We start from the raw sequence: 6,909 nt of genomic DNA, 5'->3' as shown, positions 1-6,909 counted from the left end.
CTGTATTTTGCTCTCCCTGTAGCTCATTTGGTGTGTTTTATGATACTTAGGGAATATTTGACATGACATGCATGCTTGTCTGTGTTTGCATAAGTATGTGTTTGCAGCTCTTTCGAAGGAGAGCAGGGCTAAAGATTGCAGTCTCTCATTTCAGTAGCAGCCATGTGCAAAATCACTCACTCATTCACCGCTAACATATATTCAGTAGATTATTCTATAGTGAGAAGTAAGCTGAGATTTCACATCCCTGTTAAAGGTGTACTACGTAGGCTGACTCATACAAAAGTAATCCCTCTCAGTCATCACTTATTTATCTGCAGGGACTCTGCTCTTTGCCTGTATTCCTCCTTATGTTGCTGTGATCGGGACCTTTCTGAGCTGCAGCTTTAGGTAGTGGATGTGCAGCTCCGAGCCAATAACAGCATGCAGGTGAGGTCGGGACTTTATTAAAAGGTAACGACCAGGTGCCAGACTGTGAGCAGCATGCGTCCAAGAGGAAGCTACAAAAATGGCTAACAACGAAAGAAATGCAAATATATAGCTTGCTAAAATGTGTCCTACAGTATTAGCTTGCAGCGCACGTACAAGCAGCGAGCGCCTATGGTGTTGAATTCCCGCGTTGCGTACCTTTAATCATAGTCATTTTTGCATCATTGCTGCCCAACGGTACATTTCACATCCATAAAATGTGACACATTGATTTGTTGGATTATTAGCAGAAAGTGCTTTTTTCTTTCCACTTTTGGAATTTCTCTGCGCAGTATAGAGCCTGAATTTCCCACTCAGAGTTCAGACAATGAACAAAAATGGCAGAGTGTAAATATAATGGGCTTTATAGTGAACATAGAGTGATTTCGGACAGCTTCTTTCTTTCTCTCTGCTGTCTTCACCACCTCACCCGTCTACCTCATGACCTGTCCTCTGCTCAACCAGGTGGACCTGATCCAGATGATCCATCTATCCTCGCACAGCTTTCACAGCATTTATGCTTTATGAGGTAATCAACAGTGGCATAACAGTAGAGAAAGATTAGTGTTACAACAGACTCAACCTTATGTAACACATGTACATGGTGTGATTCACAAAGGAGGCCTCGGTCGCTGCTGGGAAGAGGTTTCATGTTGGCTGACTGTGGCCGATGCAGCGGTCGGATAACCACAAGGCTGCTGGGTTGAGAAAGGTGGGGGGAGGTCCGGGCGAGGAAAGCAAACCGGAGTAAAGTAAACAGGTCAAGATGCCCTTGAGCAACACAACGAACTCGAACAACTCCGTCAATGTGAAGCAGGGCTGCACCAGAGGTGAGCGTGCGCGACTCACCTTCCAACAGGAGTGTTTTTTGTCTTGTTTCTTCTCTACAAAGCACAGTGGCAAAGACTCTCGAGGATGCCGGCTGTGTGACTTTTCCCCCGCTTTGATCGCGGGAGGACGGTTTTCCGTACGTGCGGCATCTGTATAAAATGCCATCACTTCCTACGATTGTCAGCGCTGCATCCTTGTGGTTTCCATGGTTACAGACAGTGCCGGATCCCTGCTGTGAGGCAGACATGCACAGACACCAGACAGATGAGAGCAACTTCAACTGGTAGTTAGAGCCGAGGCTTGCTGAGAGCTGAGACCCAAGGAATCCTCAAACGAGGGTCTTTATTTCCTCTCTTTCGCTGACGTGTTGGAGAGACGTCAGAGACACGTCCCTGTCTCTGCAGAGCTAAAGCAAGGCTGCAGATTTGATAGAATCTTGCCAATCATGCAAAACCCTTTTTTGACTTTTGAGATCCCATGCTGTTATCTGGACCAGCGAGATCACAAGGTCACGTGAGATCACATGATCCATCTTGTCAGGCTTCAAGTCATACCCGTCTGGCACAACCACAGTGGTTTGGATCAATCAGCATTTTATGAGGAACTACTGGCAGTTACGGGCTGGAGCGGTTTAGGCGTGTTGACAGAGAGAGAAGCGACTGCTCCTTTCAAAAACAGCAATGGCGGCTCATGAAGAGGTTAGCATAGATGCTATTATAGCATCAGTTTATCAGAACTGGAGAGTTTTTCTTCATGGACCGACGAGCTAAGAACAGCATTGAAGCCTTTTCGTTTTGGCAAGAGATTTGAGATTTGATCCGATTGGCTGAAGTTGGGCCATGATGACATGGTGACAGAGAGGTTGATCCAATCACCTGTAAAGTATTTTTTGATAGTGCCTGCCCTTTTCCAAACAGCTTCCATGGCTGCCCTCTCAGATGATTCTGTGTAACAAACATGGAAATATGCTGCTTGCCCTGGCCTGTGAGAGCTGACCAATCAGAGCAGACTGGGCCTTGGTGGAGGCGGGCCTTAAAGAGACAGGCACAAAGGGCGTTTCAGACAGAGGGTGAATAGAGGTGCTGCAGCAATGGATGCAAGAAAAAAAAAGGAATTTTTCTTGCTTGGAGCTCCAAGAGACCCTAGCAACGCCGCTGGATATTGATTAGCATTTAAATATAACTGCACGAGTTTCATTTTTGGATGAAACAGGATCCACATTTGCTGACAGTGAAAGACTAGAACAACAGTCCCCTTCTCATTGTGGATATTTGTTTTTTTACATCCAGGAAGCCTGTTTATTCACTCAAGCCCAGCTGCTGGGAATGAAGAGTTTTAGCTTTTTTGTGACATTTTGAGAGTTTACTCAGAACTCCCTTGACAGTTGGGTGGAAACATAGGCTCCCCCTCTCCTCCTCTCAGCTGTTTTGCTTTACTGGAAGCAGCCTTAAACGTGCATAAGGACTGAGGCTGAGGTTTCACTGATTTGCACTTGTTTTACAGGAACACCAAACTCTGCTCTGCCTTTTGCTGTCTTCTCTTTCTTCTCGTCTGCCCTTCCCCCCCTCCTCTATCTTCTGTCTTCTGTATCTGCTTCATCTGTCCTCTGCTCTGATAAGACTTTGTTCCTCACCCCCCCGTATCTTCTTCCTCTGACTTCTCATCTGTCCAGCTACAGGCCCCACAGGGGGGGAAACACCAGAGACATCAAAGTCTCATCCGAACTGAATGACTGCATGTGTGTGTTTAAAATATTCATCCATACAGTGTAGGTGAGCTGCTGCACATATCTGCATCCTTACCTTTATAATGCAGTGAGAGCCTGTGTGTGTGTGTGTGTGTGTGTGTGTGTGTGTGTGTGTGTGTGTGTGTGTGTGTGTGTGTCAGTGCCATGCCTGGGAGAAGTGAGATGTGGTAGTTTGATATCTTTGGCGTTCTTTCATCGGTGAGGTGATTCTCCTGCTATGTGTTTGAACTGCAGCGAATCAAAGACAGCTTGTCGTACAGCTGCAGCTGCGGCCACATCACCTGCACTCTGAATCCGCTGGGTCTTTCTTTCTTTCACCGCTTTCTTTCGTTTTTTCTGCAATCCTTGTAGCTTTCTGGGCTTTGTTCAGTTTTTTTTTTGCGGCCTTTCTTTTTCCAAGGATGCCTGATGTGGACTTCAGAGGCTGAATTCACTTTCATCAGCCACTCTCTACAGTTAACAGTTACTACGGCATATAATCTGCACAATATTATAGTTTGAGCTGTATTGAACCGTTGAGACAAGCTCCCTCTTTGTGCTTATAGGCAGTGTTTGCATGCTGAGTCACAGCTGAGGGAGAGTTTAGACTATGAAATGACTGCAGCTTTAGAAGATACCCACATGATTTATATAAGACAAAACTGGCTTCAGATGAATTTGAGAATCCATTTTTGCACAGTGGGAGCCCTGTGGATCATTTCCTCCATCGCTTACACTGAAATTTAGAGGAAACCATCACAGGGAACAGCTATTTTGGTCGACATATGGGCATTTAGTGCAACTGAACTTTTAACACTGACTTTTACATCTACATTGAGAGAAACTGTGTTAAATGTGGGTTGGTAAAGTCGATTACCGCCTCAGCTCTCAGTGTTGGAAAAAGTTTGTCTCATTGAGAATAAAGCCTATGAAAGTGTTTCTATCTAATGGGGCTTAGCAGCAGGAGAGTCAATCTGTTCCTCCTGATTACACATTGATAAGAATATCTGGATTATTTTAATGAGCCTCGGGGCACAAGGATCTCATCTGTGCTTATTTCATTTGAAATCTCCGTATGAGTTGGCTTTTTTCCTGCTTCTGCTGTTTCTCTCGTCCCGGCATTTGTTTTCTATTTTCTTGATCTTTTCCATGTTACACAAACATGAAGTCATTAGGTTTTATTTTGTTTTTCTTTAGCAATTAAGATCTTAGATATTAAAAGGACTGTATGTTTTCCTGTTGTTCCTCCCTGAGCTACATATCTCCTGCCACAGACACACACACAGTGTCAACACAGTATATTTTATTAAGGCCGAGAAGGGAAAAGGTATTTCTGTTGGGGTTTTCTATTCACAATTTTCCACGAGAATTGAGTGAAAATAGATAATAAAGTTATGTTTAGAAGTCAGCGTACAATAACAACATACTACACGGTAAAAGTGGCTGCAGTTAGAGTAATAATACAATCTCATGCCCTGGCGTTCCCAGTCTGTACTTTTTGATTACATCCTGATTAAAGACTGACTTTTGAAGCATCCATCACAGCGACAGGACCAGCTACATGTTGACGACATTGATGTGGCCCGTGTGTGTAATTACGCTATAATTTCACCATAGTAACGTTGTGATTAAGCAGTGATTTACTGCTTTATTTGGAGCAACATTGTATAGAGTTTCATAACAGAAACCAACACAATCCAGTGACAGGCTGCGTGGGCCGTGCGCTCATGGGAACCAGAGGGGCTTTCGGCATTCGGGTCCTCGGGGACGGCTGGGACTGTTGTTGTTGTCGATAAACACACTCCCACAGTTCTAGGCCGAACACACACACACACACACACACACACACACACAGGAGGAAGAAATTCCTGCTCGAAACACACACGCAGGAAAATCCCATATAGTTAGTGATGGGTGAAAACTTGGGGTCATTATAATGTCATCTTTCAGGAGAGTGAAAACACAGCCCTGTGCTTCACTCAGGCACATGTCGAACATGCTTCCACTAATCCTAATGATCACATGCCCTGAGGATCAGAGTGCATGTATGCATACGCACACATATCAATGCGTTCAGGCTGAAAGTTCAGACGTGGATCGGAGCCAGAAAACCCCACAACAAACCCTGCTCCGTCACCCCTCCTCATCTCCCCCTACAGTCGCTCAGGGAATGTTTTGGTACTTTGTTGTTTAGCAGTTCCTTATTTCCTTGATTCCTCTTCTTGCCTCCTTCTTCCCTCTTTGACTGTATGTTGACAGATACGTTTTCACTGAGGAACTGAGTACGTACACATACACGAGTCCATATGTCTACTAGTGAGGACAAGCTTAGACGTTTGATGATTCTGTACATGTAAAAGGATTAAAGGCCATCAAAATAAATCCTGCATATCCACACAGGAACATAGCAGAACCGAACTTATTTAGACTTTTTCTCAGACACTTTTCAAAAATTCTGTCAAAAATTCTTTGATTCCAGCTTTTGATTCCAGTATTTAGCGCTTTAATTTGTTTAATATTATGGTGAATTGATCAATTGTGATTTTAGTTGTATAAAACAAGATATTTTAATACGTTGGCTTGGACTTTAGGAAACTGTTTGCTGCATTTTTTGTCACTATTTCCTGCCATTTTATAGGCGAAACGATTCATCGATTAGATAATTGGCTGATTAAGTCAGAATGAAAATAGCTGCAGCCATACTTGCTGGTATTCAGAGTGTGTGTACCTACAGTTCAATGAGGAGAGCAGTCGTCCATCCACATGATGTAAATCCTGCTCCATTTGCTGCTGTTACTGATCCTGAAGCGAGACGGGGATCAAGTGGCGCATTTTCTGGCATGCATGAGTATAAAGTGGCAGAGGAGGTGAGGATAAGAGTTGAGTGTGAAGATTCACCCGTGGGCCAGGCGAGCTGTTAAGAGAGGGGCTGTGACAGTGAGGGGAGATATACAAGGTATCCATCATTTAGGCTGAATCAGAGGAATGCAGGCTACTCTACCCCCAGGCGTCAGGACTTATATATAGGCTGTGCACCTCAGGATGCCAGCGTTGCCCCCTGTGCACCCTCCTCCTATGGATGCAACCCACACCTACAGCATATCAATCACACGCTAAAGCACCGTCGGACTGTTTTCTCCTAAGCCATGTTGTAATGGCGTGCCTGTAAAGTCCTGTGCCTTTGTTTTCACCTGTCTCTGGGACTCCGTCTATTTGTCATGATGAAAGGGGGACGATGATGAATGGCAAATTAGAAGGGGTACAAAAAAGAGAGGCCTTTCTCTAAACAGAGACAGCCATTTGAGGTGAAGAGATGACAAATGTTTACTCTTTCAAGCCTTTATTCTGCTCTCTCTCTCTCTCTCTCTCTCTCTCTCTCTCTCCAGCTTGGTCTCGTCCACATGGATGATATGTTGCTGTTGATCGGGAGGATTTTTGAGCGTCTTCTGAGTGAGCACATGTGAATGTGAGTAGCTGTCTATGAGCTGTTTTACCTCCCTAAAATGTCTCTCTTCCTTACTTTCTGTCTCTCTAAGCATGATGGACACCCTCAATTCCACACTTTTTAAGTCAGAGTATCTCCTCTGCTAAAACCCGGAGCCTTAATCCCAAACAGTGCAGTGTGTCACTGGGAAAAAGCGAGCTGAGGAGATGGGAAGCTTTTAAAAACTCGGACGAATGAACGATGCTTTTGAAATCAGCAAGTATTTCCCCAAAAGAAGATGCAATCTCTGGACTTAACTCGCCACAAAGGCCCAAAGCTTTTGGAATAGATTGTTATAACAAGGAGCTCCTCTCCTGACTTCATAATGAGGCTTTTCGGGAAGCCGCTCTTTAGTTGCAGGCTGAGGGGTGGAGACGGGGCGAGAATCGAAGCCAGTTTC

The sequence above is a fragment of the Chaetodon trifascialis genome, chromosome 14, assembly GCF_039877785.1.
Source record: "Chaetodon trifascialis isolate fChaTrf1 chromosome 14, fChaTrf1.hap1, whole genome shotgun sequence".
In the NCBI taxonomy this organism is placed as follows: domain Eukaryota; kingdom Metazoa; phylum Chordata; class Actinopteri; order Chaetodontiformes; family Chaetodontidae; genus Chaetodon; species Chaetodon trifascialis.
Note: the sequence above shows the minus strand (reverse complement) of the source record.